Source organism: Pelodiscus sinensis, chromosome 8, assembly GCF_052426305.1.
Source record: "Pelodiscus sinensis isolate ZL-2025 chromosome 8, ASM5242630v1, whole genome shotgun sequence".
Taxonomy (NCBI): domain Eukaryota; kingdom Metazoa; phylum Chordata; order Testudines; family Trionychidae; genus Pelodiscus; species Pelodiscus sinensis.
Genome location: NC_143059.1, coordinates 13449028 through 13472177, shown reverse-complemented (window position 1 = coordinate 13472177; position 23150 = coordinate 13449028). Strand labels below are relative to the sequence as shown.

The 23150-nt window shown below is 42.4% G+C and overlaps 1 long non-coding RNA gene across 1 annotated transcript; it reads left to right on the top strand.

Annotated features, from left to right (window-relative positions):
* The first annotated feature begins 388 nt into the window (after nt 1–388).
* LOC142830486 (uncharacterized) lies at nt 389–21650 on the top strand. The gene is made up of 3 exons (XR_012905780.2): nt 389–599; nt 9485–9663; nt 21178–21650. It is a non-coding gene; the product is annotated as an uncharacterized LOC142830486 (long non-coding RNA).
* The last annotated feature ends 1500 nt before the right edge of the window (nt 21651–23150 follow it).

The window sequence follows — 23150 nt, the reverse complement described above, 5'->3', positions numbered from 1 at the left end:
ATCAGTGAGCCTTTCTTAATCAATGGAGGAGTGGGCAAGGCCACTCTGCAGACATCCAGCTCTGCTGGGGGGTGAGACACAATCCCAGCTGTGGTGCAGATCAAACCCTGATACACATCATTGAGGAATATTCGCTAACCAAACTCAGCAGCAGGCTCCGTGAGCTGAACTTGGCCACAAGAACACTATTGCTTGGCTCATTGAATATACAGCACTAAATCAAATCAATCACTACATGGAGTGTCATGACTACCTCATGTACTGGAAACATTACTATACAAAAACATTCCATAATTTTCTACTCTCCCTCTTCCATTGGTCCATGCGGGTGCCATAGCGACAGAGCACAGAACATTCCTGAGTTCTGTTGCCTGGGGCAGTTTGGGGATTCATTACCGTTGTAGCTGTATTCGGGGGCAAATGGCTCACCTTTGGCCTCACTGAGTTAATGAAGAGCACATTAAGCCACAATAATGGAGACAGTGCTGATAACACAGGAATCGAAATGTGTCCGTAAACAGTGCTAGCTGCCAAATGCACATCCAACCACCTGCTGACAGTGTAATTGAACCTTCTTCTGCCAGGCACTCTGAGATCGGGTATGGTTCCAGAAGCTGAAAACAAGCATACACAATGTCTCCCGGGATCTGACAATATAATTTGGTGGGAACAGCCGGTCCATGAATGTAGACTCTGTTTATTATTGGAAAACTTTTCCAATGCAGCCTACACTGCCCATCCTTTGAGGCTGATGTTCTTGTACTCCTTGAGGAGGGTAAACTATGGGCACATAACATCTACTTAGAAAACATTACAGGACATTGGCAGTACTAGAAGGGAGAAGCTGTAGTGCCAATGAGAAATACAGTTGGGAAAGTAATTCAAATACTTTTTTGATGGACTGTATTTTCTAACAACCTGCCCTAGATTCTTAACTACTGCAGGTCAATCTTCACTCACTGTTTTATCTGTTTTCCACACTCAACTTATTTAATTATAACTTTTCATGAGTAATATACCCAAAGAATAGGGTGCTAGTATCTAAACTGTATTATTAAATTTACTCTCCTAAATTTGTGTTACTGCTGATTGTGTATTCCATGTATCCTTGAGTTTTAAAACAAAAAATTGTATTTGTGGACAATTTTTAAGTATTATATCCAGATATGCATTCTTTTCTTAATCTGTGTATTATGCAAATTTTTAACATTAGCTTTAATAACGTTTATCGAGTGCTTCTATAGGTTGAACCTCTTTAGTATGCCATCCTCAGGACCTGACCAATATCAATCCAGATAATTTGCCGAATCACAGAAGGTCAATATTGTCTAGCAGCATTACCAACACTTTTACTGTTTGCTCTTAGAAGACATTTGGGGGGAAAATAGAGCTAAATAACAGTACAGAACACTGAGAGTCAAGACTAGTGGCTATAAACAAACATTATGGGGCCATAGGAAACTTGGCCACACCCATGATAAGTGGACTTCCAGGTAACTAAAATCATAAGACATAAGAACAGCCATACTGCGTCAGTGTCAGATGATGGTCAGGGCAGTGTGTGTGTGTGCTGAGAAAAGGTTTAACATCCATGACTTTACTGCTAGGACTGGGGTCCCGTCGCAGAGGGCGGCCAACAGGCTGACAGACGCCCCTGTTTATAGGAAGAGCTTATTACACCTCAGATTTTAGCTGCTAGGATACAGGATCCCTTCGCAGCGGGCAGTCTAGAGAAGACTGAGAGACGCCCTAACGGATCTGTCACCTGGGAGTGACACGATCCAAACACCCAAGCTCTTCCTATACCTGTCCCTTATGACCGGCTGAAGTTCTTTTAAATTGTGCTTGGTTCTGTTACAGCAACTGAAGGAGTCAGGTTAAAGCTTAAACAGTTACAGGTTTATTAAAAAGACTTATAAAAGCATATGGTTATAATGGCTATTGCTCTATTTCTTAACTGCTAGCAAATATAGATCTTAAAAATGGTTACAAAGAAAATAAAGATAGAAAATAGAAATAATGGTACCAAGTGATAGCTTAATCTTTAAAGAGCTCTAAGTCTGTGTGTACACTTAAGACAAAGGACCACATCCAGGTACAATTTTTACCCCCTGCTGTGCCTCTCGTCTCCAGCAGGTCAAGCCAGGGCTGGTCCCTCAATTCCTAGGAAAGACGAATACGAGGTGGGCGTCCCCATGGAACCTCGGGAGGTCAAATACCTAACCCTACCAGCAGATAGATGGTAGATTGACACTCAGAGTAAATGCACTGCTGGACCCATCTTTATACCCCTGGGGGCCAGTATCCTCTTTCTTATCTAAGAGGCCAAATTGTACTGGTCTGTTTTGTGGCGCCAGTTCTTACAAGCAAGTTTCAAGTTAATTTACACTTGCAAGATAGATAACTAAATTGTGAGTACTAGACTTTTTTTTTTACGGGGTGAGAGATTCCTCCCCCCTCGGACGACTGTGTGTTCGTATCAATATGGGTTTTAGTCAAGGGAACTCCTCGGCAGCCTCTTGGTCAGCAATTGGCATATCTCTGTTTACAGCCATTCATGGTCACAGCAGCCTGGGCCTTCTGTTCAAGGCTTTTAAGGCTCTGTGTGACCTATATGCTCCAGGCAAGCAAACATGTGTGTTACAGTGGGGGTTCCTGTCTGGCTACAGTCAGGCCAAAGGTCCATCTAGCCCAGTATCCTGACTTCCAACAGTGATCAGTTCCAGATGCCTCAAAGGGAGTGAACAGAACAGGTAATCATCAAGTAATCCCTCTCCTGTCAAATATTTCCAGCCTCTGACAAATAGAGGCTAGGGATACCATTCCTACCTGTCCTGGCTAATAGCCATTGATGGACCTAACCTCCATGAATTTATCTAGTTCTTTTTTGAACCCTGTTAAATTTCTGGTCTTCACAACATCCTCTGGCAATGAGTTCCACAGGTTGACTCTGTGCTGCATGAAAAAAAACTTCCTTTTGTTTGTTTTAAACCTGCTACCTATTAATTTCATTTGGAGAGCCCTAGTTCTTATGAGAACAATAACTTTTCCTTATTCACTTTTCCCACACCAAGCATGATTTTATAGACTTCTATCATAGCCCCTCTTAAATGACTCTATTCTAAGCTGAAAAGTCACAATCTTTTTAATCTTTCTTCGTATGACACCCATTCTAAACCCCAATATATATATATATATTGGGTAAACCTTTTTTGGGGCATAAGGATCTTGCGGGAAAGGGGATTTTGCGCAAAAAGAAAACATCCACACTGCTTGTTTATTCACAAAAACCCTAGTGAAAACACAGATTGGCAGAAAATATGCAAATGAGATTGTGACATGCAAATGAGTCCCTCATTAGCATTTCTTTGCGGAGAAAACTCATAGTGTAGACGTAGCCTAGGAGCGCAAGATACAGGAACCTCTGAAGGCAGGGAGGTGAGGTGGGTTCTGGAGTGGACAGTGCATTTGCCTGGCGAGCAGAGAGTGGTGGGTTCAAGCCAGGGATGGAGCTGGCTCCTACACTTGGAAAGCAGGATTTAGAGTGGAAATGAGGTGTAAAGTAACAATTTATAAAGGGTTATAGTGGATTATCCATCACCAGCAATTTTTAAACCAAGACTAGATTTTTTCTAAACTATGTGCTAGAGATTATTTTGAGAAAGTTCTATAGCCTGTGTTGTACAGGAACTTGGAATAGATGATCACAGTGGTTCTTTGTGGCCTTGGAATATGTGAATTCCACCGAAGTCAATGAGACTAACCACGTGCATAACTCTTTGTAGGTTGAAGGGGATAATTTAGCCCCCACATTTTCCTGTTGCTTACTCTCCGCCCCTATCCTTATCCTGGGATGTCACAACTATCTGCTGTGAAGACTAGAACGTGAAAAGTTATAGTTCTGTAAGTTGGTTGTGGAAAACAGACGCATCAGTGCTGTGAAGACAAAATTAAAACTGAAATGTAAGTCCCCAAATGTAATTTTTGAGGAAGAAGGGATCTTGCGCAAAAGGGGGGAGTTTTTTTTTTTTTTTATAAAAAGGCACCGTCTACACAGCGCTTTTTTGCACAAAAACCTCTTCTGCAAAAAGGATCGGAAGAGAATATGCAAACGAGCGTGTGAGATATGCAATTGAGTGCTCCATTTGCATTTCCTCTTCCAGAAAACGTTCGTAATGTCGCCATAGACTTGAAGTTGCAATAACTCCTGTAAAGCCACTTAGTTCTCTTCTATGGAAACAAGCATGATGGCGAATTTAGTACATCCAGCTTCATACGCTAGTGTTGCAAGGTAACGTGGTGACGTTTAATGGCATCCAGGCTCACCAACAGGGAAAGGGGCAAAGGGGGCAGTTGCCTAAGGGCCCAGTGATTCAAAGGAGCCACGGACCCCTTAAATTGCCACAGGGAGCACCGCATGGCACAGTCCAAGTGGCATTGAGAGCTGCAGGGGTGCTCACCTTGTCCAGGGGCCCCTGGAGACTTTCAGTGTCCCAATGGCCTCCATTGTGCTCAAGGTTTGAAGAGATGATCTCATGGTCCCTTGTGACCTTAATATCCATGGATCTGTCATATAAATTTCCCAGGGAGTGAGAGACTGTTTCCAAATGGATATGTCACAGAACAGAATGCAGAAACCAGCACTTGCATATAACTACCAGAAAACATTGGGATAATGCAATGGCCTGAATCTAGTAATTTTATTTAATCTGTACTTTGATCATATATAATAATAATGCTTATAACTATAATGACTGTTACAGAAATGAAAACCAAGCAGCTTTTCATCCCTCGCTTAGATTTATTGGATTTGCTGGCAGATTTAAAATCTTCAGTGATTTCTTTCTTTGTCAGTCCTGCTGAAAGTAGAGAAGCTCAGGTCTCAGTCCGGCAAAGATTTAGGCATGTGCTTAACTGTATGCATTCTGCATGACACAATTCAAGTCAATGGGATTACTCATGCTACCTAAAGCTAAGCATGAATTTAAGTCATTGTGAGATCAGGGCTGTACATTTTATGCTCCAGGGGGAAAAAATAGATCAATAGATAGATCCTAAGCTCCTAAACCTGAGGATTCTTCCACTACAGAGGAGGAATTCTTGAGTGACATGCAGCCAATGAGAAAGCCCTACACTGCCAGAGTAGCCCTCCCCAACACAGGAGGCCTGGATGGAGAAAATAGATTATGTCTGAAGTCTCCATTGAACTCTGGGTAGCACATCAGTGTTGGGGCCCAAAGCAGCTAGGCATGAAGTTTACAGCAACCTTGGGCTATGACTATACTACGTGTTTTGTCAGAAGAGACAATGCAAATGAAGTGCTGATTAGCATTTTTTCTCACTTCATTTGCATAATCTATTCTGATCCGTTTTTGTGAAAGAGGTTTTTGCGCAAGGACATGCGGTGTGGATGTGTCTGTTTTGCGCGAAACCCCTTTTTTATGCAAAGAAAGAAGCATAAGGATCTTGCACAAAAAGGGGGGTTTTGCACAAAACAGACCCATCCACAATGCATGTTTTTGCACAAAAATCTCCTGCACAAAAATGGATCGAAATAGATTATGCAAATGAAGCACTTCATTTGCATTGCCTCTTCGGACAAAATATATAGTGTAGAAATAGCCTTGATATTTCTCTGAGTTATGCTGGAGTCAGAACTGAACCAAGTAAACCCCAGGACTGAGAAGCCAGAAAAGAAACATTTAGGGTATGTCTAGGCTACAGGCTTACGTCGACATAAGTTTTGTCAACAGAATCTGCCATTCCTCTGCTCCTGCTTCTAGCTTGCCAACCTTTACAGGGAAAGCAAAGCTGCTGCAGTTTTCCTGGCTTTGGGTGCCTTGCTTTGTCGGACACCACAGCTGTGTATTATCTGGTTTGTCTGTTTGTATGTTTGCTTCTGTGTTTGTTTGTTTGCTTGGGTTTTGACTTTTTTGTTTTCTTGTTTGTTTGTATTTTTGTTCTTGTGTTTGTTTGTTTCTTTTGTTTGTGTGTTATTTTGGCTTTTTTGGGCATGGAGCCTGAGCTGCCCCTGGGCAGGCAATGGCCCCACACCGTGCTGCTGGAAGCTCTGCTTGGCAACAGAGCTGGATTCTGATCCCAGCTTTGAGCCCCTTGCTCAGGCTGCAACCCTGCTGCCCTTGCCCCCCAACTTTTTCCTGGAGAGGCGGGTTTGGAGGCTGGACACCAGTTCAGACTGGTGGGACCGGCTAGTGCTGCAGCAGTGGGACGATGATCAGTGGCTCAGAAACTTCCGGATGCAGAAGGCCACCTTCCGGGAGTTCTGTACCTGGCACGCCCCTGCCCTGCAACACCAGGACACCCACTTGTGGCCTGCCATCCCCCTGGAGAAGCGCATCGCCATTGTGCTCTGGAAGCTGGCCACCCCAAACAGCTACCGCTCTGTGGGGCATCAGTTTGGTGTGGGGAAGTTTACCATCGGGGCCGTCTTGATGGAGGTAAGTCACTCATTCCATTCTGCTGGTGGTGACGGCCATCAATGCGGAGCTGCTCCACAGCACCTTCCACCTCGGAGACCTGCAGACCATCCTGGCCGGATTTGCAGGGCTGGGGTTCCCAAACTGCGGTGGAGCACTGGACAGGACCCACATCCCCATCCGTGCCCCGCTCCATCGAGCAGCACAGTACATCAATAGGAAGGGCTACTTCTCTATGGTACTGCAGGCTCTGGTCGACCACGGGACAGTTCACTGATGTTTTGTGTCGGGTGGTCAGGCTGGGAACACTATGCCCGTGTGTTCAGGAACTCCTACCTGTACCGCAGGCTGCAGGCTGGGGCATTCTTCCCAGAGAGAAACCTGGCAGTCGGGGATGTGCAGATGCTCCAGTGTGCGGGGATAGTGGTCTTGTTTGGCGAACTCTTCTGCCATTCGGGCAAAGGTGTCTGCATTCCTCCTCTTTGTGGAGTGCATGGCCTGGAGGGAGTCCTCCTCAGCCCAGAGGCCCAGGAGGGCTTTTATCTCTGGCCCTGACCAGGAGGGTGCCTGGCGCTTAGTGCCCCGGGGTTCCCGGGGGGATGATTCCCTGGAAGGGCCAGAGGGGTCTTGCGGGGCTTGTCCCCATGACATGGCTCACCCAGAACTTAGCAGCACAGTCCTGGTCTGCTGTGGAGCTCACTTGCTGCTCCTGGGTGCCTGTGCCTTTTAAAGATGGCTACAGGCAGGAACAATAGAGTTGCAAGCTGTGGCAGGAGTGTCCACCAGGGGTTCTTCCTGGAGGCCTTTTATGTCAAACATAACTTTTGTTGACAGAACTGCATTGACAAAGGAGTTATTCCTCATAGAATGAGGTTTACATACGTCAACAAAACTGCTGAGTTTTGTCGATGTTATGTTATAGTTATAGTTTTACTATATAGATATAGTTTTGTCGACAAAAGTCCATTTTTGTCGACAAAATCCTGTAGTCTAGACACACCCTAAGTGACCTTTGTCTCCTTCTTCAATCACTCCAATCTTCACTAAGCCTGACTCACCTAGCTCTAGCCCTAAACGTAAATAAATCATTTTATCTTCTTTTCCCCCCTTTTTTTGTTTCTTTCCCTGTTAAGTCCACACAAATATTCATAGCACCATATTTATTTGGTTATTGTTCCACTGTTCCAAAAAGGCTACGTAACTTCCTATTTTCTGAAAAGAAAATCTATTGCACATTAAGTTGAATTATGTTTGTATTACTGAGGCGAGACACCACAGTCATACTCAATGTAGAACAGAAATTAGACAGACTATTGGCTGAGAAAATAAACAACAGGAAAATTGAGAGAATTTATAAGTAGTCCTCTTTAAAAAAAAAAACACAGTTCTGAATTTAAGAAAATGGACAAATTAGAAAAACTGGGGGAGAAATTTCAGTACTGGATTTTGTGTTTAAAAATAAAACATAAGAATCTATCCCAATTCAACAAGCACTTTGACATGCTACCAGCATGTGACTGAGACTGGGAATGCTTACAATGAAAGGGAGACTAACTACTCTTAATGCTTTACTCCCTGGGCTCCAGGGAGGCCGTGGCTGTGGGCCGAGATGCACATGAGCAGCCTCTGATCCTAGCACTGGCACTGCCTGATGAGAAGAAGGAGGGCATGCCTTCTCAGGGAAAGAGTGAGCATGCATGACTTCAGAAGATTATCTATAATTCCCTTACTGCACACACAAACTTAGATACTTAAAAGTATTTACGTACCTAAATCCCACAATTAAGTACATACATCTTTTATGCACCCAACATGGGAGTTAGGCATTTAAATACTTTTAGGGATGAGGGCCCTGGTCTCTGAGGGTATGTCTACACTACCCCCCTAGTTCGAACTAGGGGGGTAATGTATGCATACCGAACTTGCTAATGAACCCCGGGATTTGAATTTCCCGGGCTTCATTAGCATAAAGCCGGCTCCACCATTTTTAAAAGCCGGCTTGTTCGAACCCCGTGCCACGCGGCTACACGCAGCACGGGCTAGATAGTTCCGTGGAACGAGGTGTACAGATAGATCGGAATGGCTACATAGTTCGAACTATCTAGCCCGTGCCGCGTGTAGCCGCGCGACACGGGGTTCAAACAAGCCGGCTTTTAAAAATGGCGGAGCCGGCTTTATGCTAATGAAGCCCGGGAAATTCAAATTCCGGGCTTCATTAGCAAGTTCGGTATGCATACATTACCCCCCTAATTCGAACTAGGGGGGTAGTTTAGACATACCCTGAGGCTTTTGTATCTTTGTCTTAGTCTTGACTAATATTCAGGGTCATCTCTAAGGATTTATGGGGCCATACATAGTGCTATTAAATCGATGACCCAATGGCAGCCAGGGGAGATGATTATATTTTAGAGATGTAATTTTATAATCTTCAGTAACACACGAATGAAATATTTTTAAACCAAATTTTAAACTACGATCCTGTCAACTAGCACAGTAAATTCAAAAGCTGACAGTACAGACCTGGGATTGCCCAATGCCTGTTAAATGGTTTCATTACCACTTGAATAGCACTTTCATAGGTTCCATGTTTTGCTAATGGGTCTGGCTCTTTTGGACCTTTAAGTTAATTATATCCTTTTGGGAGGAAGCAGAGCCACAGACCAGGGATAGAAAGAGGTAGGTGTGGAGACATTAAGACCCAGTAGTGCCCCAAATTTTTAGGTGCCCTATGCATCTGCGTATTCTGTGTATAAATAAGGGCAGCTGTGCTAATGTAATTTGATATTTTCATCTGTCAATGCATGCCCATGACTCATTAATAATACAACAGGAGAGTACAGTTACGATTTGAGTTGAAAATCTTTAATGAGATCTGCCATTTGCTCAGTCAGCTTGGCATGAAAACTGAGTGTTCTTTACCTCAGCACATAAGACTCAAAATTAATATCTCGCTTCATCCTCTGCCACACAAACAGCCAAGGAGAAGGGGGCTCTTGAACAAACCGTGTTAAAGCATTGCTTACTAGAAAACTAATCTCTACTTGCAGGCTTCACACTGATAAAGCAAATGTGTTTGCCAAGGAACAAGGTGCAAAGATGTTAGTCCTCATTGAGTCTACAGAAATCGAAGGATGGACCCATAAGAGAGCTACTACTGAGCATTGGCAAACCTCAGAGTGACAGTGACCTGCATCTGCACTGCATCGGGGAGAGGAAGGGGAAGCAGGTAACTTTTCTACAGCATTATGGCTTTTCAAATTGAGTCCAAGGTGCATCAAATATGGTGGGAATAATAAACTTTTCTTCTGGCTATGGAACACATTGCACAGCCCTTTAGGAATCTCACAAGGAGTGTTCAACCTTGGGGCATCTAAGCTTAAGAAACTCCTTTATAGGTCAGTTTGACCCCTCACATACCATCTGTGTGGGGCCTTCTTTTATCAGGACTGCAGTCCTAACTAAGCCCTTTGCTGAGCTGCAAACTCCACCTGTTTTTCCTCTTGTGAGTGGCAGCCAGCCAGCAATTGAGTCCTAATCTAAAAGCCGCTGACATCAATGGGATTCTCAATTTATTTCAAACGGGCATTCATTACATTAGCCCCTTGGCCCTCAGTATTACCAGTCAAAGGTGAATGATGCAACATACAATAAAAACAAAGCAGGAAAGCTACTGAATTGGTAGAGGGCTGAAGAACAGGAGATGACACCAAAATGTAGGCATAGTAGCAAAAAAACGCTGCTGATCTCCATTTGAAAACAAGAATGGGACACACAAAAGAAGGAGAGGGGCAGAGACATGAGGTTTTAAAATGGAAGTAATAACTTACCTACAGACCAATCCCTCACTAAAACATTTCAAGTAGCACTGTAATAAACTGCCTGTAATGTTCCAGATTTTGTTGTGTTAGAACATGAATAAGATTTACTGCAAACAATTGAATCTGACGTTCTTCTCTAAACCTTTCCCTTGAGCACTAAGTGTACTAATTGTGAGAAGCAGAATGATCTTTTTTCTGCATAGTACACGCTGCTCTACGCAGGAGTGATATTAGAGCTGGTTGGGTCATTTTTGATTAAATTACATTTTGTCAAAGCCAGGACAGTTCATGGAGATGTACGGCCTTTGATGAGGAGTTTGTTGAGCATAGGTGGAGCCAGAGAAATACTCTATAACAGGGCTACTCATCTTTGGAAGCCCCAGGGGCCACAATGATACTCACAACACATGCCGAGAACAGCAAATATATATGCAAATATATGCAGATAGCTTCTTTCACCCTGACGGGCATGAAAACAAAGATTAAACTTTAAGCCGCAGCGCCCAACCCAAACGTGGCCAGTGTGAGCCAGTCAGCACATTTCAGGCTCTTCCCACAAGACTAAGCAGCCAGCACTTCCCACAATGCCCTGGCACTCCTGGCACCTCCTCCCTGAGGGCTAGAAAAGCCAGCCTGTCCACTTGTGTCTTCCAGTGCTCACCCCACTTGGGAGATGCCTCGCCGTTGGGTAGCATACTCCCAGTGGAGGCCATTTTCAAAGGATCCCACCCACAGGACACATGTGGAGCCCCACGTAAACCCAAACTGAACCGTGGGCTGCAAACAAATGGGTCATGGGCCATATGCAGCCCACGGGCCACATATTGAGTAGCCCTGCTCTATAGTCTGGCTGCTAGAGTACTAATGTTTTTAGAAGGGACCAATTCAAATGTCTTCACTGTTTAATTCAGAGTGATCTGTGATTTAAAAAATAAAATAAAAAGTTGCTCTAAATCAAGCATGACAATGCCCCATACACCAGGATATAGCAGAATATGTATATTTTCAATTGAAGAAGTTCAAATTTCAATACAAAAATTAACATTTTGGTTTAAATTCCGATGCAAAACAAAACACCACATTTCAAAAGCGCAAAAGTTGTTGCAAAAGAGAAATGTCCTCCTCCATTCAGCTCTGACTGTGATACCTGGCATCTGGTAAGTGAGATGTGGTGAGATTCACTTTCTCACAGCCCCCGTATGGCGATACCCAGCAGCCTGCCTCCGTTGCTCCATAACAAGCTTCCACTAGAGAGATGTTTTTCTGCAGTGTCTTGGTTCCCCAGCCAAGTCGTTGACCAATGTCTGACCACTCCAAGGAATACAAATACAAATAGAAAACAAAGTCTGACAGGGTGTCACACTGGACCAGCCCCTCCTTCCCAAAGGTCTGTCTTCTCTCCCCTAACTCAAGCATTCTTCCACCCATCCTCTGGCTCAGCTTTCACTCTTCTCAAACTCCTTTTCATCTTGGGTTGCTCTCTGCTCATTCCTGACCAGCCATCTCCAGGCCTTCCTACTCGGAGTTTTCCACACACCTTTATGTCTTGCATGCTCCTCTGACTACTCACGGCCTTGTGTTGCCCCTCTAGCCAGATCCCGATTGCTGAGTTTCCTTCCTCTTAAAATCAACATCCACCCCAGGTGCAGGGATGAGGTGGCCCCATCTCCCCACAGCACATAAAGGGGGAAACCATCCTGTTATACTGTCCTTCTACTGAATTAAGTAAATAACAAAACTATATATATAAGAGAATCTGTTCTGGGAATTTTATATCCACACCACATAGAGATCTTTACAGTAAACACCATAGACTAGTACTTTCCTTGCTTACAGGACTGGCCAATTTCCTTCAGAGTTTTTACTAACTGCAGTTATAAAATATTTCCTCCATAGCAAACTCAGTAGAAGGGAGATGGAAAACTCCCAGAAGTTTCTCTTTGGGCATTTTTGGGAAACATACACTCATGTAGCAAGAGTTTAGAGACTATTGAGGAGGTGATGTCCTTGTTGAACAACATCAGATTTATTTTCTGTGAAGCTAGGAGATAAGTTTAAAATCCTGCACATAAGATGGAAGAATCCTATGCCTTGCTACAGGCTGATGACCGACTGGCTAAGCAGCAGTTTGGCAGAAAAGGACCTAGGGATTGCAATGGATGTGAAACTGTATATGAGTCAACAGCGTGCCCTTGTAGCCAAGAAGGCCAATGGCATATTGGGGTGCATTAAAAGGAGCATTGCCAGCAGATCTAGAAAAGTGATTATTCCTGTTTATTTGGCACTGGTGAGGCTGTATCTGGAGTACTGCATCCGGTTCTGGGGCCCTCATTATAAAAAGGATGTGGACGCATTGGAGAAAGTCCAGCAGAGGGCAACAAAAATGATTAGGGAGCTGGAGCACATAAATTCATAAAGCCAGAAGGACCTCTATGATCATTCAACAAGGACAAGTGCAGAATCCTGCACTTGGGAGGGAAGAATCCCAAGCACTGTTACAGGCTGGGGACCTACCAGCTAAGTAGCAGTTTGGCAGAAAAGGACCTGGGGATTACAATGGATGTGAAACTGGATACGAGTCAACAGTGTGCCCTTGTAGCCAAGAAGGCTAATAGCATATTGGGGTGCATCAGTAGGAGCATTTCCAGCAGATCTAGGGAAGTGATTATTCCTCTCTATTTTGCACTAGTGAGGCCACATTTTGGCTACGTCTAGACTGGCATGATTTTCCGCAAATGCTTTTAACAGAAAAGTTTTCCGTTAAAAGCATTTGTGGAAAAGAGCATCTAGATTGGCATGAACGCTTTTCCACAAAAGCACTTTTTTGCGGAAATGCGTCGGTGCCAATCTAGACGCGCTTTTGCGCAAAAAAGCCCCGATCGCCATTTTCGTGATCAGAGCTTTTTTGCGCAAAACAAATCTGAACTGTCTACACTGGCCCTTTTGTGCAAAAGCTTTTGCGCAAAAGGACTTTTGCCCGAACGGAAGCAGCATAGTATTTCCACAAGAAGCACTGATTTCTTACATGAGATCATCTGTGTTCTTGCGGCAATTCAAGCGGCCAGTGTAGACAGCTGGCAAGTTTTTCTGCAAAAGCAACTGCTTTTTGCGGAAAAACTTGCCAGTCTAGACACAGCCTTTAAGTATTGCATCAGTTTTGATGCTCCCCTCTATAAAAAGGATGTGGACAAATTGGAGAGAATCCAGAAGATGGCAAGGAAAATTATTAGGGAGCTTGGTCTCAGGACTTCAGAGGCAAACTGGGCGTATGTAGTCTGAAGAAGAGAAAAAGTGAGGGAGGATTTGATAGCAGCCTTCAACTACCTGAAGGGCGGGGATCCAAAGAGGAAGGAGCGAGGCTGTTCTCAGTGGTGGCAGATGACAGAACAAGGAGCAATGGACTCAAGATGCAGAGGAGGAGGTCTAGGATGGATCTTAGGCAAAACTATTTCATTAGGAGGGCAGTGAAGCACTCCCAAGAGGTTTTTAAGTATCAGATTGACAAAACCCTGGTGGGGATGACCTAGTTGGGGTTGGTCCTTCTTGAGGATGGGGCTGGACTAATTGACCTTCTGAGTTCTCTTCCAACCCTAATCTTGTATGAGTCTATGACCAGTGGTAGAAAGGGGCCTCCCACTTGGTTTCTTAGTAATAAATAAAATACTGTAACAGCTTCAGAATCTCACAGTGATCTGTGGGCTGCAGACTATGGCATTCAAAACTTGTCAGCGGCAGTGGTGACAAAGGGCCCTACTCCTTCAAGTAAAGGAGCATCTCCAGTGGTTGCTAGCAATACCTGACATCTGACATACAAATGAGCTGCGCTTAGTCCATTCAGTAGATAGCAGGAGTGTGCAGCTGCCAATAGAATCCACAGAGTAAATATTCTTGGAATAAGCTTGAAGATGTGCAATCTTGGCTGCTTTAAGAAACAGCTAGAGAATTTATAAGATAGGACCCAGTACTGGCTCACATCACCTAAATACTTTGCAGGCTGTGTGGCCTTTGCATTTAGACCAAAAACCCTATCGAGGCCAATGGGAATTTCACCTGAGATTAATAATAGTGAATGATCCTCTCTCTACTTCAGTGATCCCTTTCTCTAGTGCCAGAATGCACCCTCGTGAGGACTAGAATTAGACCAGTCATTCTGCCTCAGCAGCACTGTTCAACAAGATTTTAAGGAAGGAAAGAATAATTGTCTAAATCCATAGCAAGGGCAATGTAGTCCAATGTATTGGCATAGGAATTTGGCCAGCATGCTGAGACTAATGATGCTTATGGCTTTCAGAAAGCTGCTTTGAGCTCCTCCAGTAACACTCCTGCGGCCCCAATCAAATGAGGCTAAGAATAATGTTTTGACAATTCTGAGATGTGTTAGCATGTGGGCCTTGTGAAAATGATTCATGCAGGAAAAGAAAAACGGTAGCATAACACAGCTACCACCTGACTACATCCTCATGTACAAGCTAAATTCAACTAGGATCATGAGCTATTATACATGTTTCTGATAGTCGCTTGTCCACCCTCCAGAAGTAACCTCTTTCTTAGCAGCATGGTGAGTCGTCTTCATCTGGGTTTTCTCAGAAAGGGAGTTTTTCATTGGCCTCAAAAACCATAGGCTTCAACTCCTCTAGGCCTCTGCTTGTCATCTTAGAACTGCAGATAAGCTCCTTATACATTTCTCTATCCGCTCATAGAAAACCATGAGGGGAGGAAAAGAGAGGATAATAGTTCATTTTTAAGTTATGGAAGTAAGATAGCAGGCTGACTGGCAGGGATACGTGCTGCTTTTCCATTGTAGCCAGGCATTTTTCTGTACTAAAGAGCATAAAAATCAGTTCGTGTGTGTGTGTGTGTGTGTGTGTGTGTGTGTGTATTTATATATATTCAAGACCCTACAGACTAAAATCACACAAAAACTAAACAGGACTAAAAATGTGTTAGTTAAAGGGCTACAGTAAGGGAAACGGAGGAAAAGACAAATCATCAGAAAACAAGGACATTTGGCAATCAATCGTTTTCCAATCTTACTAATATTACCATTGAGACTGAGGCTCAAAGGTTCTGAACAGTGTATAAAAGCTTAGCCAGAGACTCCTAATATCTTCTATTCTAAATAGACAAGAAAAAAGATCTCAGAGGAAACCAAAACAAAAGAGATGAAGTGACTTGCTTGAAGTCACACCAGAGGTCCATGACAGAGGCAGGAATAGAATTTGGTGCCAACACAGGGCCAACTAGGGGTTTGTCTACACTGCACCATTATTTCGAGATAACGAGCGTTATTTTGAAATAACAATGCGAGCATCTACACAGCCATTCTGTTATTTCGAAATAATTTTGAAATAACGAACGGCTTATTCTGAAATCTGTAAAGCTCTATGAGGAATAATGCCTATTCTGAAATAGTTATTTTGAAATAAGGTGTGTGTAGACGTTCCACTGCTACTATTTTGAAATGGTGCCTCATTGGGGCCATTCTAAGTTATTCCTTGTCAGTGCCTCCTGGGGCTCTAAATCGAGATAGCACGTCTACATTAGGGGAGGCTACCTCGGACTAATTCTGAGGCTTCCCTGCAGTGTGGATACTCTATTTCTAAATAAACTATTTTGGAATAACTATTCCAGAACAGCTTATTTCAAAATAAGCATGTAGTGTAGACGTACCATAGGTGACACTGCTCCATAGCAGCAAGCGTTTGGAACGACAAACAATGAGCCTGCCTACCTTTTTTATTATTTCTTTTTAATGTAAGAAGAAGTTTCCATGTGGGTCAGTCCTACAGAAAATATATCTTGGGAGGTGAGGAGGAAGAAGGAGGGAAGATGGCTCATTTGATGATTGCCTACTCTGTTCATTCCCTCTGGGGCACCTGGCATAGGACACTGTCAGAAGACAGGATACCAAGCCAAATGGACCTTTGGTCTGAGCCAGTATAGCTGTTCTTAAATCAGAGGGCAGAAAGGCTTTTTCCCTTGTTTCTGTAGTTGTCATGTTATTATTTTCATTTCAAATACTTCTTTGGTGAATCAATTTCCTCTCCATCAGGTTAACAAAAGGTTAAAAAGTATAAATCAGACCTTACTTTTCTCAGAAGATATCCATGAACAGAGACTTTTCAGAGCCATTTGATTACCACATGGGACATTTTGTTTGAAGATGATCTCTGAAGATGGTCTCTGAGTTATTTTGAAATAACTCCCCTTATTTCAAAATAACAAGCAGAGAGTCACCACTGCTAAGCCTGTTATTTCGAAATACTGAGCTGGTTATTTCAAAATAACTCCTGCTAGTCATGAAGAATAATGCTTATTTCAAAACAGTTATTTCAGAAGTCATTTCATTTAAAAATAATTTCCTAGTGTAAACATGCCCTAAGGTTCCAATCCAGTTTATAGTAAGTGCATGCCTTATCTCTTTCTGTGAAAGACTGAGACATTGGCAGTCATGCCCAGTGGATAGAGAGAAAGTCAGGATGCAAGGCTTAGGACCAGGCTGCCTGTAGTGTGGCAAATTGGGGGCAGGGCTAGAGAAGACTTGAACAAGGCTGGAGAAGTTCTGGGAACAAACGTAATGAGCTGGCAAAGGCACCATTCATAGCCATGGGTAAATGCTTTGACTAGCTGCTGAACTGCTATGCCTAAGTTTCTCTACTGACTCTTCCAGTCAGGTGCTGTAGCCAATCAGTCAGCATATTGCAGGCCAGAGTTGCTTGTAAGGTTGCCTAGAGACTGGCTCTGCAATATACCCTGCTTCCAGACTGGCTGTGGCGCATGACCTGATTCCTTTGACATATTGAAGTCAACGGGATTACTCACTTAAAGTTACACCAGATAGGCTCTCATGTAGACAAGCCCATAGTTTGTTCCTTATATTACTGTGGGTGCTGTTGAGTTTAGACAAATGAAAAACATCTCCAGTTTTAAGTAATAGTGATATTTTCATTTCTACAGACTGTTTCTGAAAAAGCATCTCTCTAAGCACATGGCGAACATTCATCGGGACTCTTCATCTTCTTGCTTCAGGGGAATAAACTCATTGCTATCTGCAGGCGGAAAGTCATTGATTAATACGTAAATTAGTGAATGGTCTAAAGGCTAATGCACTAGACTTGCTTTCCTGTGGAGCTCTGGGAGGCACAATCCTCATCTTTCCCAGAACTCCACATCTGTCCTATAAAATGCTCCAAGTTGAAAGTCTAGCCCTGACTCAAATCAATGGGAATTTTACCACTGTCTTCAGCAGGGTCAGAATTTCACCTCTGGTTTCTAGAGCATCCCATTTTAATTCAAATTCTCTTTTAAGTCAGTCTGTTAAAGCGTGATCCTGAACCCTGCTTCTAGCCTCTACCATTCTCACCTTCTGTTCTAATGCCTCCGCTTTCCCTTCTGTTTTACTGAGATTTATTTTAAATTCAGTTATGAAAACAGCATGCTTTGCAAGTGAGCTGATGATGGTTTCTTGTCTTAAAATACTTTAAACCCCCCAAATATTTGCATCTACTAGAGTCATGAACAAATTAGTGCATTCTTTCATTGGTATTCAAAGGAGAAGAAATCTGACATGCAGAGGAGTTACTGTATGCTAGTACCCAGTGCAGAGGAGGCCTTTGGTAACATTCTTTTTATTTCTTAGTTTTCCCTTTTCATATCAAAACAGGTATCCAATTTTGTCTGAAATCAGGCTGTTTTACTTAATAATCCTATAATAGAACACATTGCTTTTCCCCCTTTAGAAAAATCCAAATGCATGTTGACCAGTTCATGGTAGGGTGATATATCTATGAATTACATTATCAATGTATTCTTTACACCACATACATTAATGCACATTGATCACCCTATATTATATTGCATAAATCTTTCTAGCAGTCACATGGTCAGTTCACTTTACCTCTGTGCTTCTGTTTCATCTCCCAACCTTTTTCTGTCTTGGCAAGTTAGGTTGTAAGCTTTTCAAGGGCAGGGCTTGTTTCTCACGGTGTGTTTGTTCAGCTCCTAGCACTCTGAGGCCTTCAGGTGGAACTGTAATATAGTTATTTTATAGTATGTGCGATTCAGTGTGTGTCTGTAGAGCAATATTAAGAGTTGTTCTACAAATATGGTTTTCCATGCTGTCTTATTTTGCAGTAATCTTTGAAGCTGATTAGTTTGCACATAGAACCACAGTTAATTTGGCACAGGATTTCCAGACCTGGTTGCTTGAGTGCTTTCGGCAGTATTATGAATCTCCATTGGCCAATTGGTATTCATTCTATCTGCATGTGTAATACTGAAGATGAGATCAGCAGATCTGCTTTGCCTCAGCCATCTAGAATATACTTTATATTGCTGCTTCTGCTGTGTACAGCCCTTTCCAAAGAAAAATTATTCTAACTTTCTACAGATCTGTCAGGACCTGATCCAGTGCTCACAGAAATCCATGGCAAGATTTGCACTGCACATTGGATGAGGCTCCCAAGTAGGCTGGATACCATGAGCATTCTCAATGCTGCACCACCCCCACCTGTTGCTCTCTGTAGTAGATTGTGCCTCTGTGCTGTTGTTGCACTTGTATTTTGTCTCTCTTCTTTGAGCTATATGGTCTATGGTGCCTGCCTGTTAAAAGCTGGTATTTATCCTCTCACTTGCACTTCTTCCAAAATCCTACTACCTCTGCACATGTTTACAGCATGTGGTGAGTCTAGTTTGGACTTTATCAACATCCTAGATCCAATCTCCTAGGCCTTTGATGCCCAGAACCAGGCCTTTACGTACCAATTCATTATGCATGCTCCCACATTTACACAATGCAGCAGGCTCTCTGCATTTTGTGACATACTCATCTGCAGCACTGACTGTTCCCGGTCTCTTTTCACATGTCAGGCGTATCTACAATATTCTGGATGCCTGAAAACATTTTTCCAGTACATTGATGCCCGTGGAACATGCTGTTTTTCTGCCTCTGCTAGCATGACAAAGCTGATAAATATGTAAGCAGCTTTCTCCACTATTGAATGTAATGGAGCTTAGGACCTGTATTTTCCAGCACATTTACAACTTCATAAGCACCCTACAGCAACTGTAAAAATATCCAGGTACCAGTCAGCTTGCCCTCGTGGTCCATTTGGAACAGGGCACAGCCACTGACATGATTTTAAGTCTAGACTTCCTATGCCTTTGTTGGTCTCAGAGGGGGTAGTCGTGTTAGTGTGTAACACTTTAAAAATAGTAAAGGTCCTGTAGCACCTTAGAAACTAAAAGATATATATACACGTAGTATCATAAGCTTTCATGGGTGTTCGGGGCGGGGGGGAGAGGAAGGGGGAGCTTGCAGCTGCTTAGACAGCCTTTGGAATCAGCCACACCAACCACTGCAGAAGTCACAGAGGTCCCACAAAGCCACAGAATCCATGACCTCTGTGATGAACACCCAGCCTGAAGTATCAGTAACAAATTTTATTGAGCACTGTGCTACTATAACAATTGCTAACATTCAGTGCCTCCTGGGTGGCACTCTGCTTTCTGGTAGAATCTTTCGAGTGTTAACAGCCATAGACTGTGTCTACACTGCACGTATTTTGTGCAAGAAGAGGTGTTCTTGCGCAAAAACTTGCAGAGCGTCTATACTGCACACGCATTCCTGAGCAAGTAAATTTACAGTAAAGCATCAGAAAACAGAGCTTCTTGCGCAAGAGTTATTCCTCTCCCCACAAGGAATGAATCCCTCTTGCGCAAGAGCTCTTCCACAAGAAGGCAGTGTAGAAAGGCAACAGGGGTTTCTTGCACAAGAAAGCCCTATGGCTAAAATGGCTATCAGAGCTTTCTTGTGCAAGACAGCATCCACACTGCCATGGATGCTCTTACGCAAAAGCACATCTCTTCCACAAAAGCACGACAGTGTGGATGCACTCTTGTGGAAGACCTTTTGCACAAGAACTCTTGTGTAAAACATTTCTTGCGCAAGAAGCCTGCAGTGTAGACATAGCCATCGAGTTTTTCCCTTGAATGCATACAAAGCTGCAGCTCTGGGTTTATAAGTGGTTACAACTGTCCAAATTTCACTGCACTTATTCAGCTGCTACATATTTAGCTCACAAAATATGGTAGAACTGGTTAAAAATGCAGAAAAGGGTGAATTTTTAAAACTGGTGGTTGAAAAAAAACTTTTTTTTTTCTTTTAATTGCAAATGTCAGAAAATGTCCTATCAAACAAAAATATACTTTGGACAGAGCTGTTCCAGGTTTTGACAAGATGCTGAAAAAAATGTACACCTTTTTGTAGGAAGAAGAAGAAAAGTAAAGTAGGACCAACTGAGTTCAAACGCTTAGACCCAGGCTATTGAAAGAACACAGCACACAATGGCTCTAAATACAGAGGCCAGATTGTCAAGAGTGCTCAACGCCGAGTATCTTCTGGGTGACAAGCATTCTTTACAACTGCCAGAACATTAAGGTGCCAAATGGGACTTGGACTCTTTTGGAAACTTGGCCCTTATTTAGCTGAATTGTCACTCCCCTAAATGTCAATAGGGGCAGATTCAACAAAAAATATTCTCAAGTTCCTTAAAGATCCTCTTCTGGCACAGTTATTATCGTGTTTCCATTTCTGTTAATGACATCTAAGAACTGGGAACAAGCAATGGTGGGAGATTAAGTAATTAAAGAGTATTAGATGCATTTGAAGATCAGGGTCATAGAAAAAGAAGAGACACACACAGAGAGAAAGAGCAGTGGGCTGCTTGTCTGCCTGACAGCTCTAAAATATTCTTACTCACAGCTTGGTAGCTGTAAAGGACAGAGCCTCGCGCTACAGATCGGCTAACCTTTATTGTTCCCAGTTTCGAGATCTGTGGGTTTTATGGGTGAGTAAAGCTTATGTTAAATATGGATAGAAATAATATTTAATACTTGATGTTTATTTTTCTCTTTCTATGCAGGAATTGCAAAAATCTTTGGGATTTTATATAGAGAGAAGATTGTTTTAGGATCATTTAATTATGGAAGGTTGATATTCTATACATGCATTACTAAACTGACCAGAAATCTTTTGTGTTGTATATCAGGCAATTCTGAAATAAACCAGTTCAAAAAATTGAATGAAAACATAAAGGTATTTGAATATTAACAAGCTGCACGAAGGCATCAAATTCCAGTTTTATATAAACCCTCCAACTCAAACGTACTTGCAAGAACAAAACAAACCACAGCACACCAGTTTGAAGAGGGAAGTTAACTGCTTCATTACATCAAGAAAAGTAACTTGTATATGAATGGATCTATATACCCATTGTCAAATGCCACCAGTCCGTGGTAGGGGGTTCTAAATTTAAATGGTCTGGTTTTAAGTGTAGGTCAACAGGTCTCAGCAACTGGCTAGGTAAAGCCTAACTTTGAATTGTCTTGCTTTGTGAAAGGGGTCACATTTATGCTAGAGTTAAAATTTTTTTTTTTTTTTTTTTTTTTTTAAGATTTAAATTCTGTTCTTTTACTGGTCAATTAAAAAATACCAGCAAGGTCTAATCAAATAGTAAGAGCCAGATTTGGTCATCCAAATTCACATTATATTAATTTACTCTGCAGTGAGAACTAATGACATCGCTGGGACTAATCTCAGAATAAACATGAGTAAACAAGAAAGGATTATAAATGCATTATGACAACTGAGCATCTGTTTACTACAGTCAACTTAATAAATATAAAGTTAAAGGAGAACAAAGTAATTTAAAAATAAATTATAGCCCTCTCCCCTGTAGCATTCAGAGCACTATACATGTACATTAAAATACAATTAAATTATTTTTTCTTCATAAAAAGAAAAAGAGCCAGATATAATAATATCCTATGTAGGGAAAATAAATCAAACAATCATTTTTAGACTTGGTTCTAGCCTAACCGGTAAATGCTAAAGATGGTTGAACAGGAGATTTTTTTTAATGTATGCATTCCTCATAAATCAGTATCATTTTCTGTATTCAGCAAATATTTCAAAAGAATAAGTTACAAGATTTTGGGTTGCTTGCAAATTGCTCACTTCTGCTCTCTTATTATCACTAATTATGGTGTGCAATAGGTCGCATGGCATTGTTTCTGGTCCCCAGTTAGATTAATGAAACTTTGAACAGTAGAATAACTAGAAAATAACACCACACTTCTGGTATGGATTTGAGAGCCTTTCTTTTTTTTTAAATAAACACTCATTCTTTTGAAACTGTTTGATTCTCTTATTTCTCGGCAATATTGCACCTAATCTAGAGGATTAGGAATTATTTACAAATACGGTTCTCAGATTCCACAGTACCTGACAATATGCTGTTTGCTTCTTCAACAGCATTATACTAACACACTGATACCACGGGGAAATCCCCAATGGCTGCCTTTGGTTCAAGCCTTTTTCAGAGACTGAGGAGCTGGGGATGTCAGATGTGCTTAATTAATTGGAGCCAGCAAGCTTTTGGTTGCCTGAACCTGAGGGAATATCACAAAGTCAATAGTTATACTGATTTACACCAGCTGAGAATCCATTCAATTGATTTCAAACCTGCATGGTTTTGATTGACCTTGAACATCCTCAATGCCTGTTGAATGTGAGGGCAGCAGAACTTTGCAGAATTCTGGGGCAGATTAAGTCATAGGGAATGTAGGCCACTTTACTCCTGAGTGAGTGTGTTTATATGTAGGGGGTTAGTGTGCTTTAAACTGTTCTGATTGACTTAACACCTTTTAGTTGATTCACCTTAACTGTCCTAAATGTCCTCATGTGGACAAGGCCTGCGTCTTGTGTAACTTAAACTTGTCAAGGACCCAGATCCAGCAGCTACTCAATATGCGTGTCCATCAGGTGATTTATTCATCACATTCATGGATAGAACTTGAAAGACTTTCATTCAGCAGACTTTTTTCTGTGCTGATC